Source organism: Globicephala melas, chromosome 12 (genome assembly GCF_963455315.2).
Source record: "Globicephala melas chromosome 12, mGloMel1.2, whole genome shotgun sequence".
Lineage (NCBI taxonomy): Eukaryota > Metazoa > Chordata > Mammalia > Artiodactyla > Delphinidae > Globicephala > Globicephala melas.
In genome coordinates this window covers 60357002-60377475 of record NC_083325.1, presented here as the reverse complement: position 1 = coordinate 60377475, position 20474 = coordinate 60357002, and the positions used below count along the sequence as shown (strand labels likewise).

At 42.3% G+C, this 20474-nt stretch overlaps 1 long non-coding RNA gene across 1 annotated transcript in view; it reads right to left on the bottom strand.

Moving 5' to 3' along the window:
• Positions 1-3342: 3342 nt before the first annotated feature.
• The window catches only part of LOC132598251 (uncharacterized), a 46741-nt gene continuing 29609 nt past the window's right edge, over positions 3343-20474 (bottom strand). Inside the window, exon 3 of the long non-coding RNA XR_011377914.1 lies at positions 3343-3530. This is a non-coding gene — a long non-coding RNA (uncharacterized lncRNA). The remainder of the gene's footprint in view (positions 3531-20474) is intronic.

Below are 20474 nucleotides of genomic sequence, written 5' to 3'. Positions count from 1 at the left end.
GGGCCTAGTGGTGGTGATTTGATTTATCCTGGCTTCTTTGATGTTCCACATTATTTATTTGCACTGGACATCTTGGTACTGAACATTTCCAGTGAGGGAGAATGCCCTTATATAGTGGATTATCCTTCCAAACGAGGCATTTCCTGTACCATGATGTCTTTTGGGTTTGGTGGATTTTTATTTCAATATGGAAGAGAGAGAAAAACTTTGCTTTAGGAAGATTTTAGGAGTTCTGAGATTCTGCTCCGGGTTACAGAAAAGTTCAGCACCTTGAAAAACAGGTGGTTACCTTAGAAAACTAAGTGAGACTAAGAAAGTGAACACAGAGAAGCTATTTTAATTAGTTTCAATTAGTGTACTTATATCTGTAGAGCAAGCATCTGTCAGGTCCAACGATGGGCTATTTTTCTAGTCCCTGCTGTGAGAGAAGAGCCAAGAAGTATTAGCAGAAACCTGCAATCTACTTAGGAGGTAGGGAGCAACAAGCCAGTGTATGCAGACAAGTGCAGAATAAAATATTCTAGCCTTTTGCCATTAAGTATGGTCCTGGGACCAGCAGCACCAAACCTCACTCCAGAGCTACTGAACTGGAATCTTCATTTTAATGAAATGTAGATGGTTCATGTGCACATTTGATGTGTGAGAAGCACTGGTCAAAAGGAGTGGATCTCAATCTTTTAAGTCACAGACTCATTTTAAAATCTCATGGGACTTATGAACACTCTTGTGAAAACACGCATGGAGGATTACACAAACTCTTTCGCATTCAATTTCAGGGTTCCCCTGAACACCAATCTATTGATGGCGAGGAAGTCCTAAGTAAAACCTCCGGTCACAGTGTCAGAAGAGCTGCTGAGTGTCATCCAGAAGAGTTAGGGAAAGATTCTTACAGGAGGCAGAGCTTAAATTAAGTTTTGAAATATGGGAGAGACTGAACAGGGAGAGGAGTCAAGAAGGGTGTTTCAAGGGAGAGAAATGCATGGGTAAATTGGTCCAGAAGAGAAAACAACAGATACCAATTTTTATACGGAGTAAGATGAAGCTTAATGAGGAGATTGTAGATTGATAGCACAGTCTCCTTGCAATTCATTATCACTGTTTGGACCTCCAAAAAATGAAACTGGACTGTGGGTTCAGTGGTTCTTCCACTTTGGGGGCAACCAGGAACCCTCTGACATATGGTTCTATGAAAGACCTCATGTCCAATGACCAGCTCTCCCTCTCACTCACTCTGCCCTGGCCACATGGCCTCCAGGCTTTTCCAGGAACTCCAGGAGTGCCTGGGGCACTCCGTATGCCTGGGTACTTCTTCCCCCAAAACCAAAAGGATCCCTTAAGGTCTTTATTCAAATGAGACTTCAGAGGAGAGGCTATTCCTCTGGAATAGCAGCACCACCCACATTCCCTTTCCCTGCTTAAAGCAGGAAGAATTTCTTCATTACCTGACATTATGTTATATTTACTTATAGATTCATTTATGGTCTGCTTCCTCTAATTTGTGGACTTTCTTTGCTGTTGTATCTTGCATACCCAAAGTGGGGGCTGGCACATAGTAGGTACTCAATAAATACATATTGAATAAGTGACCCTTGACTACAACCAGTGATGAATGTAAAAGCCATGTTCACAAACTCCATAGCTCCAGAAATAGTAACATATTAAACATTCCTGAAATATACATATGCTGAGACTGAATTTTCAACCACTTTTCTTTAGTCTAGCTGAACAAGAAATACTAAACACATGGAACATTTTAAGTCCTGAAATTCAAACATTTAAAAGTAAGGTTTACAAAAAATGTCTTATAGTCCATGTACAATGCATAACTATTTCTCTTGTAGCAAAGCTGAAACACACTGGTGTGTACTCAGCTGGGGTTTTCCTCCAAAATGCCACATTCAGACTGAATTCTTGTGTGTATGTTCTCGATTATCCCCCCCCCCACCCCGCCAAGTTAGATTTAAGGAAAAATGTAAGAGAAACTGGAAGTTTAGAACATTTTGAACAAGAATGTCCTTATAGCTGGAGGATTCCCCTCCTTGCTACCCAAATAGAATTGCACCAGTCCTGGGAATAAAGTTAACCTGTGCTAATGAATTTGGCTGAACAGTTGCCAAAAGCTGAGGAATTTTCTAACCAGTGATTTCCCTGTAAATAAAGAACGTCAGGTCACATCTCGGTTAGGAGATTTCACTTTCGCCTAATCAAATGCAGCAGGAAATAGTATATATGAGATGGTGTGAGCATGCAGACTACAGGCCTAGCATACAGTTCTGAGCAGGTTACACAGTGAACCACCAAATCCTAGGAGGACTCTTGGCATTTGAATTGGCTTTTGAACTCAGGCAGCACCAATTTTACTTGGGGGTAAGGCCTTCAAATATAGCTGCATACTTGGACTTGATTTTTGACTGGAAACCAGTGACTAATAAAAAACATTACCTAATATCAATATTTAAATAGCCTTCCAGGCTTAAAAACCCTTTGACATTCATCTCATTCTTCCTCATCTTAGGTTGTTTGTCCATGTTGGGTAGGTGAGGCCCTTAGGATTGATTTACAGTTTGTCTCTTTCCAGAAGGGATTTAAGGCAACTTAAAAGCCTTTTGTGTATAGTGAGGAGTCATTCCTATTATATTCTTTGTGATGTGCTCTTTCTCCAGAGAGCTGTATGTCTCCCTCCTTAGATTTTTTCAAGTCTTTGCTTAAATGTTAGCTCCCCAGAGGCTTTGAACACGTCCTATACGTCAGCCTTTCACCTCCACACATTCTGCATCTGCAGATTCAACTAACTATGGATTGAAAATATTCCCCCCCAAAAAAATTCCAGAAAGTTCCAAAAACCAAAACTTGAATTTGCCACACACTGGCAACTATTTACATAGCATTTATATTGTATTAGGTATAACAAGTAATCCAGAGATGATTTAAAGTATACAGGAGGATGTATGTAGGTTATATGCAAATACTATGCTATTTTATATAAGGAACTTGAGCGTCCTGGGATTTTGTTATCTTTAGGTCATCCTGGAACCAATACCTAGGACTGACTGTATAAAATTTCACTCATGGTCCTTCTTATCTCTTTACCCCCCTTTATTCATAGCACTTATCATTCAACAGATTGTATATTTATTTGTTTATTTTCTCCTCTACCCCACATCACTAGAATGTAAGCTCTATGAGGGCAAAAACTTTGTTTTATTCACAGCTGCATCCCAACAACTTGATCAGTGCTTGGCACATAGTAGGGACTTAATGAATATTTGTCAAGTGAGTAAATGAACATGTTCTCAGAGCTTAGTACAGATACCTGGCACATGATAAATATTTTTGAATCAAAGAATGCTTTATTGAATGAACTAGAGCAAGGTGTGTGATTCATTCAAGGTCATGCAGACAGTGAAAACTTGGTTTGTATAGATTTCAATCCCTGCTAATTCTTTCTCTGATGCGTCTTCATTTGTATACCTGGTATCAAATCCAGACTGTTGCATTGTCAAAGTTTCTTTATTCATCCAATTTGGTACCTGCCAAAAAGAACATTATAGAACTATGACAGGAATTATAAGATGAGCAGGAAGTAAAATTTTGTCTGTTAATGTTCTGGGCTAGTGAGAAACAAATTGAAAAAAGAGAGGGGAAGAGAGAGGTCTGCAATGACACCCCCATTTCTCCTGCTCTCCTACATGCATTTATGCACTTACATGGAAGGACAGGTACCCATATACCTCCCCCCAACACAGGCACCAAACATACTCCTACCCTGCAGGTACATAATGCCTTCAGCATCTCTGCCTTTCTTGTGTCACCTTTCTTGTTTTACCCAGTGTCAGAAGTTCCTGTGCACAAAGGACAGACCATCTTCTGATGGGCTTATTGCAGGTCGCTTAATTTGGACTGGCACACAGAAAACCAGGAAATGTGCAGTGGGGGACATCCAGGACAGTCTTTACATTTACTTCACAGAGAACATTTTATAGGGATGTTTGAAAACCACATCTGACAATAATCTCCTGCTAGGGTCCCAAGGTCAGTTAGGCTCAGGCTCAGGCCCCTTTGCTGCAGCTCACTCTGCTGATGGACCAGACTCATCAGCACGCCTCTCCCACCTGGCATTGTGGATGCTCTGAAGCCCACTTGCTAGCCTTTGTCCTCAGCGCTGTAGAAACAATGGTTGTGGTAGTTTCCTCAACGAGGATAATAGATAGGTAGACGTGTGCCCTTGAGAGTGCTTTGAGCTGCCTGACTGCTGACTGAACTGGAGAAGGAGGGGAGGGGAGCCATTTCACACATTCAACGTGAATTTATTGGGGGCCCACACGGTGCCAAGGAATTGGGCCAGTAATGTTGGCACTGCTCTTGCGCTGACCTATGTTTCTGTCATCTTTCCAAACCTACTTGACTCAATATGAAAGCTGTGTTCCAGAGGCCTTCATCTTAACCTTCCAGGGACATCTAGATGCTCCTGGCTGTGGTCCAGTCACTTGTCTGAGCAGAAGGACATGTTATGCAAATTAGGCACCCACACAAGAATCAGCACATGGTAACCCTATGTTTTGTACCTAAGCCCAGAAATGCTGTGAGATTTATCAAGTGAACACTGAATGCTGAGCTTTTTCAAAGGTAGCTGTCTCCTTTGTGGCCCTATATTAAAATCTCTGTTCCTAGAGTGGTCTAAGACTCCTTTTTGGTTTGTAAAGTCCTATCTTTAAATTGTTTCTAATTGTGGATCTGTCTAGAAAGCAAAGATAAGAATCGTGCGCGTTCATTCCATTATGCTGTAACTCTCAGGACCTGCTGCATAAATCTGCTTGATAGTGAATGCGACCTAACATTCTTATTGTTATGCAACATATACATGTTGAACACCAGAGTATAAGGCGCTGTGACAGGTACTCTAAAGGATGCAAAGAAGAATTATGCTGCCTACACTTGGGCAGTTTATAATTTGTTGAGGTGATAAAACAAGCATACAAGTAACTATAATCCAAGACACTATGTGATAAATGTCATCAGCTCCATGATATTTTACAAATGCCAAATAGGGACACATGTTCTGACATGTTATCTGACAATGGGACAACATGTATCTAAATTGAGACCATCTGGATTATCTAGGATGGATACTGCTATTTCACTGTACATTAGTGGTTTTAAAGGTTTTTCCTTTTTAAATGGAATTGTAAGAAGGACCTTGGTATATGTAATAGGCAAAAGTGCAGCTGTTCTGGTTGACCTGTAGTGGGGAGCCCTTCCCCTCCTAGCCCTCTACCCTTTCACTAAGGAGTTTCCTGAAACTTCCTTCTGACTCTCATGGGCTCCAAGAAACACAGTTGAAACTATGGCAAGATGATGAGTAAGTGGAGAGATTGCTTCCAGTTGGAGTGATCAGGGTGGCCTGATGGAGGAGGTGGCATTTGAAGTTAGTCTTAGTATAGGGTGATCGTTGGACTTTGCATTGTACAGGGCTGAAGCATGTGGTCTAAGTGTACCTACACTAGGCACAGATCTTCACAACCTGGTAAATGGCCTCCATAGAGGGTGTCAGGGAGGATCCAGCACTTGGTGCCCTCCCAGTCACGTGGACTTCTCCCCCCACATTGCTGAATTTCGTGGTGGTGAAGGATCTGAGGTTCATCTCCGGCCTCCTCTGACCTTCTCTCCCTTGCCCCTCCTCCTCCTCCTCTCTGTCCCACTATAAGGAACTTTCTGCTGTCCCCGTGTCTGCTCAAAGGCCCAGCTTCTCTGGATATTTGTCCTTTGCCAGCAGCTACACTTACAGTGGATTCTAACATTTATTTCTTTAGCATTAGACCCCAGAAGCAGACACCCAGGTCACGGCAACAATGAGTGAACACTACTATCCTCAGAGAATGCTGTGCTTTCTTCCAAGGAGGCCAGGCTTGGGAGGGAGGACCCACTCAGGAGCCATAGAACCAGTGAACTAGAACTCTGGTCCTTTAGCACAGCTAATTCTGGCTAATCAAGGTTTTACAGCACCTTGGAGTATAGTTAACATTGATTGGGAAGTGGGCTGCCTACTCTGACGTTCATGCTGTCTTGCAATACCCAAATGTTAGGATTTTATTTTATTTATTTATTTTTTGCGGTACTTGGGCCTCTCACTGTTGTGGCCTCTCCCATTGCGGAGCACAGGCTCCGGACGTGCAGGCTCAGCGGCCATGGCTCACGCACCCAGCCTCTCCGCGAAATGTGGGATATTCCCGAACCGGGGCACGAACCCATGTCCCCTGCATCGGCAGGCGGACTCTCAACCACTGCGCCACCAGAGAAGTCCAAATATTAGGATTTTAGATGGAGGAATGAGCAAATCTCAGACACTATTCTCTTCCTTAATTGCTTTGTTATCCCTTGTCAGGCTAAAGACCTAGTTAGCTATAAAAGAAAACAGGGTTTCCACAGAAAGATGAAAGTCATACCCAGACTTACAGATGTGTGAGGGCTGTGCAGAAAATTCAATTTGATTAAAAAATATATTTGTTGAGGTTTTTTCTTTATTGTTTAAAGCAGTCTTAGGTTCACAGCAAAATCACGCAGAAAGTGCATAGAGTTTCCATATACCTTCTGCTCCCACACTCATACAGCCTCCCCCCGTATCAACATCCTGCAGCAGAGTGGTACATTTATTACAGTCAATGAACCTGAATTGACACATCTTTATCAGCAGTCCACAGTTTGTGTTAGAGTTCACTCTTGGTGTTGTACATTCTGTGGGTATGGACAAATATACAATGACCTGAATCCACTATTATAGTATCATACAGAATAGTTTTACTGCCTTAAAAATCAGCTGTACTTCACCTATTCATCCATCCCTTCCCCCTTATTCCTGGCAACAACTGATCTTTTTACTCTCTCCATAGTTTTGCCTTTTCCAGAATGTTATATAGTTGGAATTGTACAGTATGTAGCCTTTTCAGATTAGCTTCCTTCACTTAGTAATATACATTTCAGTTTTCTCCATGTCTTTTCATGGCTTGATAGCTCATGTCCTTTTAGCACTAAATAACATTCCATTGTCTGGATGTACCACAGTTTATCAGTTCTCCTACTGAATATTTGTTGAGTTTTTACTCTAAATACAGCATTAAACTATATGCAATTGGGGGATATAATAACATAAGACATAGTTTATAAAACAAGACATTGTTCTGTTGTTCAAGGAGCTTACACTCCACTAGGGACTTTTGTTAAGGGGTGGACTGGAGCAAAGTTGTTACAAGGAAGGAGAGGTTCCAACTGGTTAAATTCCAGGCTTCGTGAAAACACATGAGGAGGGATGAGAAGAATGGGTAGGATTCCAGCGTTGTTATGGGCTGAGTCGTGTCACCTCAAAATCCATATCTTGAAGTCCTAATCCCCAACACCTCAGAATGTGTCAGTACTTGGAGCTGGGCTCTTTAAACAGGTAATTAAGGCTAAATGAGGTCTTATGTGTGGACCCTAAGCCAATATGACTGGTGTACTTATCAGAAAAGGAAAAGACATCAGGGATCACGCACAGAGTAAAGGCCCTCTGATGACACAGCAGGAAAGCGGCCATCTGCAAAACAAGGAGAGAGGCCTTAGAAGAAAGCAGCCCCGCCTGCATCTTGATCTTGGACTTCCAGCCTCTAAAATGGGAGAAAGCAGGTGCATGTTGTTTAAGCCACCCAGATTTTTTTATAGCAGCCCTAACAAGCTAATACATACGTGAAGATGGGAAGGTGAGTAATTCGACAGTGAGAATGGCATGAGGAACGTGCAGAGGCTGGGAAACACGGCTGAACTCAAGAACACGACAGAGCCGAGGTTGGCTGGTTGTTGGGGCCGTGTTACCAGGCTGTGGTTGGCCTTGGGGTAGCCAGCAGAGGGGAGTTCACGAAGGTGCCGTGGTGGGATGGGTCCCGGGATTTCCCTTGTGAGTTCAGCCACTGTGGCAGCAGTGCCTTGGTCTTAGTTGGTGTTTGTATTCTACAAATGTCTTTAAAATGCATTGGCTCGCTTCTATGTTACCCTTGGTGCCAGCACACAATGGTTTTAATAGGCTGAATCTGCAACACTAAAAAACATGTTTTGACAGAGAAACACTAGCTAAGAAGATGCTGTGGTGTTTCTTGTCACCGGGCGAGCACCAAGCCTTTCCTGGCTTTCCTTCTCCATCTCAAAGCAAACAGTTCTCCAAAATAGTGCTGCAGACATGTCTGATTGATTAAAAGAACATTGGAGCTTAATGGGACCTTAGAAGTCACTAATTCTGCCCCTGCCCTGTTTTACAGCAGAGGAAATGGAAGCCTAGAAAAAGTTAGCGACGTTCTCAAGATCATCCAGTTAATTAGTGGCAAAGGCTTCTAAGTCTAGAAAGTTGTTGTTATTGTTACTTTTTGCTAAATAATTTTGATTTTATTTGGAAAAAGAGGCTCATCCCTGCAAGGATTAGGATGGGAAAGTGCTATGAATAATGTCTCTGGAGGGACCAATGGCATCAAGGTGAAAATTGTGTACTCTGGAGTCAGACACCAGGGTTCAAACCCCAGCTCTCCATTGGCTAGTTGTGTGACCTTGGGGTTCCTGCTTAAGCTCTCGAAGACTTAGTGCTTTATCTGTAAGAATGGTGTTGTTTATCTGTAAGAATGGTATCATAGAACTCATCTTGAGAGAGGGTATCAAGATTAAGTGAAATAGGGACTTCCCTGGCAGTCCGGTGGTTAAAACTCCGAGCTCCCAATGCAGGGGGCATGGGTTTGATCCCTGGTCAGGGAACTAAGATCCCACATGCCACATGGTGCGGCCGCCCATAAAGAAAAACAAGCAAAAAAAAACACAATAGGAAGATTAAGTGAAACAGTTCTTATGAATGTGACTGGCACATTATCAAACCTCAAAAAAAAGTATAAACCTCAAAAAGAAAAAAACCTCAAAGTGTTTTTCCTACCCCACAAGGATAGTCTTGTTTGTCTCTGTGTCCCTAGGACCTGGAACAAGCCCTGTCACAGAGCCCATGTGCAACAAATGTGTGTTGAATGAATAAAGCATCAGAACTGGCCCAGGAGGAACAGTAGCACATACAGCTGGGAAAAGAAAAAGGAAAACAGATGATAAAAAATGGATAAGGGAGATCTGCAAATACTGAGATTCTTAGGCAAGTGGAAAGACTTGAGAAATATTCAATGGGAGTAAATGGGAAAGAAGAATCTCTCACCTCCAGGGGGTTGCATGGGACCATACAACAGGTGCACTTGACATGCCTTGCAAAGCATGAAGTACAAAACAGGTGTGCAGGAGCCATCCGTACCAGAAGCAGCCTCATCTTACTAGGATTTGAAGGAGAGGTTACCCCAAGCATCTTGAGAGGCATACACTGTTTAGACCTCAGGAAGCAGGGAGGTCAAGGGGGAAGAGACTGAGGACAGTCTCAGGTGGCACCAGTAAAAATAGACCCAACAATAAAGACTTTGCAAGGTGGAGTGTATTAAGCATATCTTTTTATTCTGATGCTTTGACATCTTGCGGCCATGCAGATACTGGAAGGGACTGCCCCTCTCAGGGTTAGCTAATTCCCAGAGACAGCAAACAGCTTGCATGGGAACATATCTTTTTTCTTTTCTTTTTTTTTTGGATCTTAGTTCCCCGGGGATCGAACCCGTGTCCCCTGCAGTGGAAGCGCAGAGTCCTAACCACTGGACCGCCAGGGAAGTCCTGGGAACACGTCTTTTATATGCACACCAACCAATCCAAAGGACATACCCCAGCCACCCCCTTTAGATCAGGCTCCCAAAGGGCTCTCAATGGGAGCCCACCATCCCCCTGCCCCAAGAAGCTGAAGACCAGATACCAGAAAACGAGACCTCCCACCCCCAACCCAGAGCCCACTGAAATGACTCAAACTAGCCCATCCTAAACCTGCGTACCCTGCCTTGCCTTGCCTTTCCTGTGGAAGTCATGATACAGTCTTTCACTCATGTTCTTCCCCCTTGTTCCTCTTCCTTCTGTTAGGCCCTGGTGCTTCCCCATGTTGTCTGCATGGTGTGCCATGGCTCCTGTGTCTGGGGATCTATGACTATAAAAACCTTCAGGACAGTTTTTTTCATGTCTGCGTGTCTTACCACACCTGACTAAAACACACCCCAGGTACCTTTACAAAAAGGAGCCATCCGTGTTTCTAGGATTGTCCTCTCTACCCAGATGACAGCCCTCTCTTCCCTTACTGAGCGTGTTTTGGCTTTTTTTGCGGTATGCGGGCCTCTCACTACTGTGGCCTCTCCCGTTGCAGAGCACGGGCTCCGGACGCGCAGGCTCAGCGGCCATGGCTCACGGGCCCAGCCGCTCCACGGCATGTGGGATCCTCCCGGACCGGGGCATGAACCCGTGTCCTCTGCATCGGCAGGCGGACTCTCAACCACCACTACCAGGGAAGCCCCTGAGCATATTTTTCACTTTGGTTTGGAGTTGATATTCTCCTGTGTTCTGAGAAGTTACTTTCTGCATCTCTCTCTCTCACTGTCTCTGTTTCTGTCTCTGTCAGTCTGTCTCTCTCATTTACTTATTAGCCCACACATCTTTTTTGCTCTCTTGTTTGAGGTTGGAGGACAGAGGAGCTAAAGCTGAATGGAGGAAACAAGTTGATGGTTTCTACACCCATTTCTTTTTTTTTTAATTATTTCTACTGGATTTATTATTTTTTCTTTTAAATATTTATGTATTTATTTGGTTGCACCGGGTCTTAGTTGCAGCTTGTGGGTTCCTTAGTTGTGGCATGCGAACTCTTAGTTGCAGCCTGCAGGTGGGCTCTAGTTCCCTGACCAGGGGTCAAACCTGGGCACCCTTCATTGGGAGCATGGAATCTTATCCACTGTGCCACCAAGGAAGTCCCCTCTACAGCCATTTCTAACATGACCCCAAAGAAGTACACCTCTTCTCCTGTAGCCTGAGCTATTTCAAAACTGCTCTCAATGCTAGTGACTCAGATTTCTTGTTTAGTTTTTAACTTTTATTCCCCACTCCTGACAAGCTTTTAATATTTTTAAAAAGTAGCCAATCACTTATTAGAATGGCTAAAGTTTAGAAAACTGACAGTACCATTTGCTGGCAAGGATGTGGAGCAACAGGAACTCTCATTCATTGCTGGTGTGAATTAAAAATGGTAACAGCCACTTTGGAAAACAGTTTGGCAGTTTCTCACAAAGTTAAACATAGTCTTTCCATAGGACCTAGCAGTCACACTCCTACATATTTACCCAACTGAGTTGAAAACTTACGTCCACACAAAAACCAGCATGGGAGTATTTATAGCAGCTTTATCCATAAATGCCTAAAACTAGGAGCAACCTTCAGTAGACGAATGGCTAAACGAATGATGGTATAGTCATACAACTGAAAGAGCAATCAAACCACACAAAGATACGGATGAATCTTAAATGCATGTTGCTAAGTGAAAGAGGCTAGTCTTCAAAGGCTACACACTATATAATTCCACTTATATGACATCTTGGAACAGATAAAACTCTTATAGAGATGGTGGATAGATTAGTGGTTGCCAGGCACTTGGAGTGAGAGAAGAGTTGAATAGGTAAACCACTGGGGATTTTTTTAGCATGGTGAAACTATTTTTATGATGCTGTAAAAATGATAGGTGCATGAAACTATGCACTTGTCAAAACCCATAGAACTTTACAGCACAAAGGGTGAACCTTAATTGTGCAAATTAAAAAAACCATTTAGGAGGTTGTAGGATCCCAGGATGGAATACAAAATATGAGAAAAGAATCTAACTGTATTATAAATGCATGAACAATTTCACTGAAGGGGGTGGGGGAAAAATGCTGACCTAAGTACATTTTGAAATAAGTGGAGTCTGTAAAGTTAAAGGCAAAAGGAATTATACAGAAGCACTCTAGTTTATAAAGTCATTTTCTACAAGGTTACAGGCTAGCAATTATGTAAGTACTCTACAGTGCACTGGAATTGAGCAATTAAGTAATGGATGGCTGAGGGTGGGAGCCAGGTTTCTCACTATAGGGGAGAGGATCTAGACAAGCAAGGGGAGAAAGCTAGGGTGATCCATGTGGTACTGGGTTACAGTTGGAGACATCAGTATGAACCTATATTTAGCTTAATATAGATATAGATAGATAAAAAATTTATAGATGTATGTATATATACATGTTAACATAAATACATATACATTCTTTCTGTGTTAGCTGAGAGGACCTACAAGTGACAACACCCCAGTAGCTCCCAGCACACCCAGATTATGGTCTCTAATACCATTCTCCCATAAAAGAACTAGGGCTCCATGGAGAAATCTCTGACTCTAGAACTAGGGCAGGAAATATACAAGATGAGCCTGGAGCATCTTGTAGTCCCAGAAAGTAAGGAAGTGCTCAAGAGAACCCCACAATGACTGGAGTATTTTAAGGGACATAGGAGCCAACTGAAAGAGCTCTGGATGGCCAAAGTGGGAACGATTTGAGCAACAAAATAAAGTAATGTTGGGTTATAACTCAAAGCATAAATATCCATGAATCCATGCTGATATAAATAAATGATTGAATAAATAAATAAATAGGAGACAATAGATACATCTCCCCTGCAGATGAATTCCAAATAATTTATGTAAATATTTCTCTGTCAAAGAGTAGAGTATAACTCCCCACTCCTTAATTGTGGGCTGCATATAGTGACTTCCTTTCAAAGAATACAATATGAAAAGATAGGGGAAAAGTAACTTGACAGTGGAGAAACCCAACAAACACAATCTCAGCCAGGTGATCAAGGTCAACGTCAACTGTCATACATCATACTGGTGATATCAATATGTAGCCTTCACATGATTTGATGAGAATGGCACTTTATCTCTGTGGTCTTCCTCTCAAAAACTCATAGCCACAGTCTAATCATGAGAAAACATCAGACAATTCCTAACTGAGGGACATTCTACAAAATACTTGACCAATTCTCCTTTAAACTGTCAAAGTTATCAAAAACAAGGAAAGCCTTTGAAACTGTCACAGCAAAGAAAAGCCTAAGGAGATATGACAATTACATGTAATGTGTTGTGCTGAATGGGATCCTGGAACAGAAAAAGAATATTAGGTAAAAACTGAAGAAATCTGAATAAAGTGTTTTATTCAGACTTTAGTTAAAAATAATGTATCAATATTAGTTCACGAACTGTTACAAATGTACCATATTAATGTAAGATGTTAATAACAGGAAAACAGTGTATGGTAACTATTATCGTTGCAATTTTTCTGTAAGTCTAGAACTATTTTAAAATAAAAAAAGTTTATTTTTTAAAAAGTGATGGGAAGAGGATCTGGGCTTAATTATTTTGTTTACAGCTGGCTTCTGTCTTTAACTCTTTCCTCTATAATTTAGAGCTTAGAAATTTAACTTTTTAAATAATAAAATGAGTAAATTTTTTATTTTGGCTGCATTGGGTCTTCATTGCAGTGCACAGGCTTCACATTGTGGGGACTTCTCTTGTTGCAGAGCACGGGCTCTAGGCACGCAGGCTTCAGTAGTTGCAGCACGTGGGCTCAGTAGTTGCAGCATGTAGTCCCTAGAACGCACAGGCTTCAGTCGTTGTGGTACATGGGCTCAGTAGTTGTGGCTCACGAGCTCTAGAGCACAGGCTTAGTAGTTGTGGTGCACGGGCTTTGTTGCTCTGTGGCATGTGGGATCTTCCCAGACCAGGGATCAAACCTGTGTCCCCTGCATTGGCAGGTGGATTCTTAACCACTGCACCACCAGGGAAGTTGATAAAATGAATAAATTTTAACTCATCATAAATAAAGAGCTTTCTCTCAGAAAATTGGAAGTAAACAATTAAACCAGCCAAAAACGGGGTTGATATGTGTACAAAATATAGGACTCTATGTTGTTTTCCATACTAATAATAAGGGTTTATGATTGCACTATTGATGTGCATTACTGAAAGGCAACTATGAAAGTTCCATGACAAACATAAATTTTAAATTTAGTTATAGTCTATATTGATACATACCTTCAGTATACAAAATACTGCTGGCTCTGGATGTGGTTTGAAAATGGATGACTTGAGAAAATCCTGGTGAACTTGAACCCTTAAGTATCAATAAATAGGTAAGTGGATATTTTGAAATTTTGACAAGAAACTCCTGCTCACATTTGCCCAGCACTGGCAAGTATATGTCTGGCAGTCTTTGGAATCCTCTAGAAATTGTGTAGACTCTAGTGGCCGTCATCCCTAAGAAGATGGGCAGCTCTGAAGTCTTCTCTGAAGGTCTCTGGTGGCCACAATTGTCTTGAGAAAGTGCAGGAAGACAGAGAATGTAACCTCTCCACAAAGCAAGTAGTTAAAGGACTTTCTCTTGGTGTAAATACTGACCCTGGCACCACCTCTGCTCTCTCCCCAGATCCAATTTGTCACCGAGTCAGATAGATTGGACTACCTCATGTGGCTTCTCATAGCCAACAGGGTAAAATACAAAGTACATAGCTGGCTAAAAATAACTTCTGTTGTGCCCTGGCTCTTGCCTACTTCTCCAAACTCATCTTCCAAACCCTCCTCAGTTTCTAAACACACTGAGTTACTTGTGGGATTCAAAACTGCCACATTCTTTCACTGCTCTGTGTGTGTAGTGCTGCCTCTTCTTCCTAGAATACCCCTCCCCCACCCTCCATCTGACTGCCACTTCCCTGTCCTTTAGGGCTCCCTGTCTCTGTCAAGTGCTCTGGGGTCCTGTCGGCTGGGCTACTTACTGTCCCTCCTCTGTGTTATTATCGCTCCTTGCCCATGGCTCTGTCCCATGTCTTATCTCCTGGAATGTACCTCATGCCTCCTTCATATTCTCTTACTCATCCTTCAAGACTCCCCTTGGGTAGCCCTTCTCCCATTCATTAGTCGGAGTTAATCTTCCCCTGCTTGGTGAGTCATTAAGATTTTGTCCCTTGGTCTTGTTTATGGTTTCCTTTGCTGTGCAAAAGCTTTGAAGTTTCATTAGGTCCCATTTGTTTATTTTTGTTTTTATTTCCATTTCTCTAGCAGGTGGGTCAAAAAGGATCTTGCTGTGATTTATGTCATAGAGTGTTCTGCCTATGTTTTCCTCTAAGAGTTTGATAGTTTCTGGCCTTACATTTAGGTCTTTAATCCATTTTGAGCTTAGTTTTGTGTATGGTGTTAGGGAGTGATCTAATCTCATACTTTTACATGTAGCTGTCCAGTTTTCCCAGCACCACTTATTGAAGAGGCTGTCCTTTCTCCACTGTACATTCCTGCCTCCTTTATCAAAGATAAGGTGACCATATGTGTGTGGGTTTACCTCTAGGCTTTCTATCCTGTTCCATTGATCTGGGAGAAAATATTTGCAAATGAAGCAACTGACAAAGGATTAATCTCCAAAATTTATAAGCAGCTCATGCAGCTCAATAACAAAAAAACAAACAACCCAATCCAAAAATGGGCAGAAGACCTAAATAGACATTTCTCCAAAGAAGATATACAGACTGCCAACAAACACATGAAAGAATGCTCAACATCATTAATCATTAGAGAAATGCAAATCAAAACTACAATGAGATATCATCTCACACCAGTCAGAATGGCCATCATCAAAAAATCTAGAAACAATAAATGCTGGAGACAGTGTGGAGAAAAGGGAACACTCTTGCACTGCTGGTGGGAATGTGAATTGGTACAGCCACTATGGAGAACAGTATGGAGGTTCCTTAAAAAAACTACAAATAGAACTACCATATGACCCAGCAATCCCACTACTGGGCATATACCCTGAGAAAACCATAATTCAAAAAGAGTCATGTACCAAAATGTTCATTGCAGCTCTATTTACAGTAGCCCGGAGATGGAAACAACCTAAGTGTCCATCATTGGATGAATGGATAAAGAAGAAGTGGCACATATATACAATGGAATATTACTCAGCCATAAAAAGAAATGAAATTGAGCTATTTGTAATGAGGTGGATAGACCTAGAGTCTGTCATACAGAGTGAAGTAAGTCAGAAAGAGAAAGACAAATACCGTATGCTAACACATATGTATAGAATTTAAGAAAACAAAATGTCATGAAGAACCTAGGGGCAAGACAGGAATAAAGACACAGACCTACTAGAGAACGGACTTGAGGATATGGGGAGGGGGAAGGGTAAGCTGTGACAATGGGAGAGAGAGGCATGGACATATATACACTACCAAACTTGAGGTAGATAGCTAGTGGGAAGCAGCCGCATAGCACAGGGAGATCAGCTTTGTGACCGCCTGGAGGGGTGGGATAGGGAGGATGGGAGGGAGGGAGACGGAAGAGGGAAGAGATATGGGAACATATGTATATGTGTAACTGATTCACTTTGTTATAAAGCAGAAACTAACACACCATTGTAAAGCAATTATACTCTAATAAAGATGTAAAAAAAAAAAAAGATTTTGTCCCTCTCTCGTAGTCCTGAGTTGCATCTGACTTGTGTTAGTTGTTGGCATACATATTTTTCTGGATTTTTCACCTCATTGCTAACCATTTCAGAACAGGCAGCTTATCTGCACCTTTTATTTTAGCACAATGCCTGGCCCAACTGCTGATTAAGGTAATTGCCGTTTCTGTGGTTACAGTGGCCTCTAGGCAACTAAACATCTCAAGGCAGATGCCTGAGGCTGCCCCAGTTGACCCCATTTCTGGACAGGCTATGCCAGTCTTTATATGACTCAATGAGCTTCAAACAACAAGGAAATGGAACTTACAGCATGTTTATTTCTCCTCTCTAGATACCTGTTCTGCAATCATGACCAAACAGAAGGATTAAACCCAGACCAGAATCTGAAACATAAAAAGCCTTGTCAATTACACCATTGTTTCCTGCTGGAGCAAGCAGAGAGGCCTCTGCTGCACATTCCTGGGACATGAATAATATCAGTTGTGATTACACTTCAGTATCTCATCCATCACCAGCCTGTGAACATTGACTATAACCTAATTAGGAAATGTGAAGGTCCCTTTGCTGGGGATGAGTGCCGGGGAAACACAGGTCCACTTGCCTCTCCCCGTGGTAGGAACCCTTGAGGCTCACACACAAGTTTGCAGGGTTCTAGGACAGACCTCACCCGTCTAGTTGCATTCCTCACATAACCACCAGTAAGCTGAGATCACAACACCTTGGATTCCATCCTATATTACACTCCTCTTCAAATGCATTGCAAGGGAGATATATCAGGACTGACACAACAGTCACTTTCAAATGGATGTTAAAGTATTAACTAAGTGATTAACTCGCTTTGCCTAATACATTTTTTGTTTACTGCTTTTGACTGGCTTCAATCAGGAATGCTGAATTTGTCGACAATTGGCTTCTCATCTTTTATTGAATTCTTCTAAACCTGTCTTTTCTTACACAGCTCTTAAAACGCATTCAGAGGGCTGCATTCTATCTTCCAAAGTGCAGAGACCAGAGGACTAAGGATGTCTGCAGGCTTAATTACAGGTGATGAGACACCTTCCTTAAAATTCCTTTGCAGGAGAAAAAAAGTACAGGCTCTTCTCTGTACAAAATGCTCACTGAATCCTCACTTCTCATTCATGGACTTCAACTTGTGGCATTCATTATTTAGTCCTCTGTCCACGCACTTTTCCCACACTCGTTGAGCATCAGCTGTGGTGCAAATCCGCTTCACGTCCACTGTGCCCCGGCATCCAGCATTTACAGAGTAATTGGCAGGAGCAAAGAAGAGGTCTATGGCCACAGGCAGTGAGAGGAACTCACCTGTTCCAGCGTCCAGCCAAGCACGCAAAGCCCCAAGCCACTGAGCAGACTGATAAGTTAACTTTAATTCTACTGGAAGATGTTTTTTGTCAAACCACCCTCTGCCTACTTAGTGTACATTCCTATAAACTATACCTTGCCCTGATAATGTGTGAGCTTCAGTGTCATGATCCAAGGTTCTTTTGCTGTTGGGCATGGCGTCTCAGGGATGATCCCTAGAATCTTTTGTCTTGAATCCTGGTTAAGCCACTCTACAGTGTCACGATAGTTTGCCACCTGTCTTGGTCACCAGATTTTAACTACAAGTGAGGACATCCTGCTACTTCTGCCTTCTAACTTGGTGTTTGCCTGTGTTATGTCTGGACACTGCTTCATTCCCTTCATTGCTATGCCCTGTTGGTTTGAATTTCTGTGGTCACCCTAACCCCTACCTGTCCCAGCAGCTCCACCCCTGTTCACAACTTGTTCTGATGCCATGCCTTGCTGAAAAATCATGATATTTGTTTAAAATTTTTATCTATTTATTTTTTGGCTGCGTTGGGCCTTTGTTGCTGTGCGTGGGCTTTCTCTAGTTGCGGTGAGAGGGGGCTACTCTTCGTTGCAGTGCATGGGCTTCTCATTGTGGTGGCTTCTCTTGTTGCGGAGCATGGGCTGTAGGTGCGGTGGCTTCACTAGTTGTGGCTCACGGGCTCAGTAGTTGTGGCGCACAGGCTTAGTTGCTCCACAGCATGTGGGATCTTCCCGGACCAGGGCTTGAACCCGTGTCCCCTGCATTGTCAAGTGGATTCTTAACCACTGTGTCATCAGGGAAGTCCCAGAATCAGGGTATTTGATAGGGAGAATATTGTTGTTACCACTGTTGCTTTACTGTTAAGGGAACTGAGGCTCAGAAGGATTAAGTGACTTGGCCAACTGGATGTCTAATACCCAGTAGAGTCAGGCCTTAACCTAGGTCCCCATCTCCAAACAGTTTGCTCTTTGCTCAAATCTGTGCTCTTTGCTCTAAAAATCTTAAGGATGGTTTTAAAAATTAGATGTGATTAAAAGGTAAAAATATACAGAAATAAATGTTTTACTGTTATTGTCATCAGCAGGTGGGATTCCTCCAATCTGCAGCAATGCATTTCTTCTGGGTCTATCCAGGTCTTTGAAGCAGAAAATCTGCTGCTTCCTGCATCAGATGAAGCTTGCACATGGATGGCAAATTACAACAATGTCTATAGATGCCAGGTGTGAACCAGTTATGTTTCAAAAATTCATTTGTGGTTATTTAAAATGGAGGCCTTGGGACTTCCCTGATGGCACAGTGGTTAAGAATCGCCTGCCAATGCAGGGAACACGGGTTCAACCCCTGGTCCGGGAAGATCCTACATGCCGCGGAGCAACTAAGCCTGCGGACCACAACTACTGAGCCTGCGCTCTAGAGCCCGTGCGCCACAACAAGAGAAGCCATTGCACTGAGAAGCCCGTATACTGCAACGAAGAGTAGCCCCGTTTGCTGCAACTAGAGAAAGCCCGTGCTCAGCAACGAAGACCCAACACAGCCAAAAATAAATTAAATAATTTTTAAAAAATATAAAATAAAATAAAATGGAAGCCTCATTTTCCCAAACAGATAATGTTATAAATGGTGATTAGATTCTTGGGTTATCCCACAAGGCTGTTTAATTAATAATGTTGCTGGAGTACATTTCTAGTTCATAAGGTGGCTGAAGTAATTCATATATTATGCCATTGCAACACAATCATCAAGGCCCTGGTCAATTAAGGAATGCTTATTTTGAGCCCTGTAGAACTGTCTTCTGACAGCAGTAGTGAGTCTGTCGCTATAGGTTCTAGAGTACGTAGAGGGGCTGTTGGGAAATTTCCCATATTTTAATAGCTGAGAGAACTGGTTTGTCAGATGAGAAGTGAGAAGGTATTCTTGTGAGGGGTCAGGTGGCTTGAAAAATATGTGCAGATGTGGAGTAGAAAAAGGGCAAGGAAAGAGAAATCCCAGGAACAAAAAAAAGATGTGAGTAGAGGGGTTGGAAGAAATCAGAGTTATCTGAAGATGAGAAGTAAAATCTGACAAGGAAATGGAAACTAATAAAGAGATTTAGAGAATGTGGATTTAGAAGGTTAGGGATTTATAATGTGAGAGACAGAAGATAACTTTGGCAGAAGATGATTTTGAATGGCTTTTGATAGAGCAACTTCAGTTTTAGAGAAATGTACTAAAAAAAAGCTATACTAATAAAGCTTATGTAACTTAACTCTAACTAGGAGTAACCAATGGGCTGACAGATTAGCCACGGATTCTCACTGATGAGGGACAGGGTACAGCCCAGGAAGGACACGAGGTCTGAGGACTAATGGGAAAGAGCCTTGCAGAGAAGCTAAATGTTATCCCATCCCAGTAAAATAAGGAAAAAGCAGCCCTACAGTAGATGGCTTGGGTGGAAAATGCATCTCCATGTTAGTCTTTGCCCTATTTTAATACAGCTGACCCTCCATATCTCTGAGTTCTGCCTCCATGGATTCAACCAATCACAGATCAAAAATATTAGAAAATAAAATTTCACAAAGTTCCAAAATTTGAATTTGCTACCCTGGCAACTATTTACATAACATTTTTGGGGGGTGGGGTGGGGTGTTGCTGTGTGGCAAGTGGGATCTTAGTTCCCCGACCAGGAATCGAACCTGCACCCCCTGCATTGGAAGCTTGGAGTCTTAACC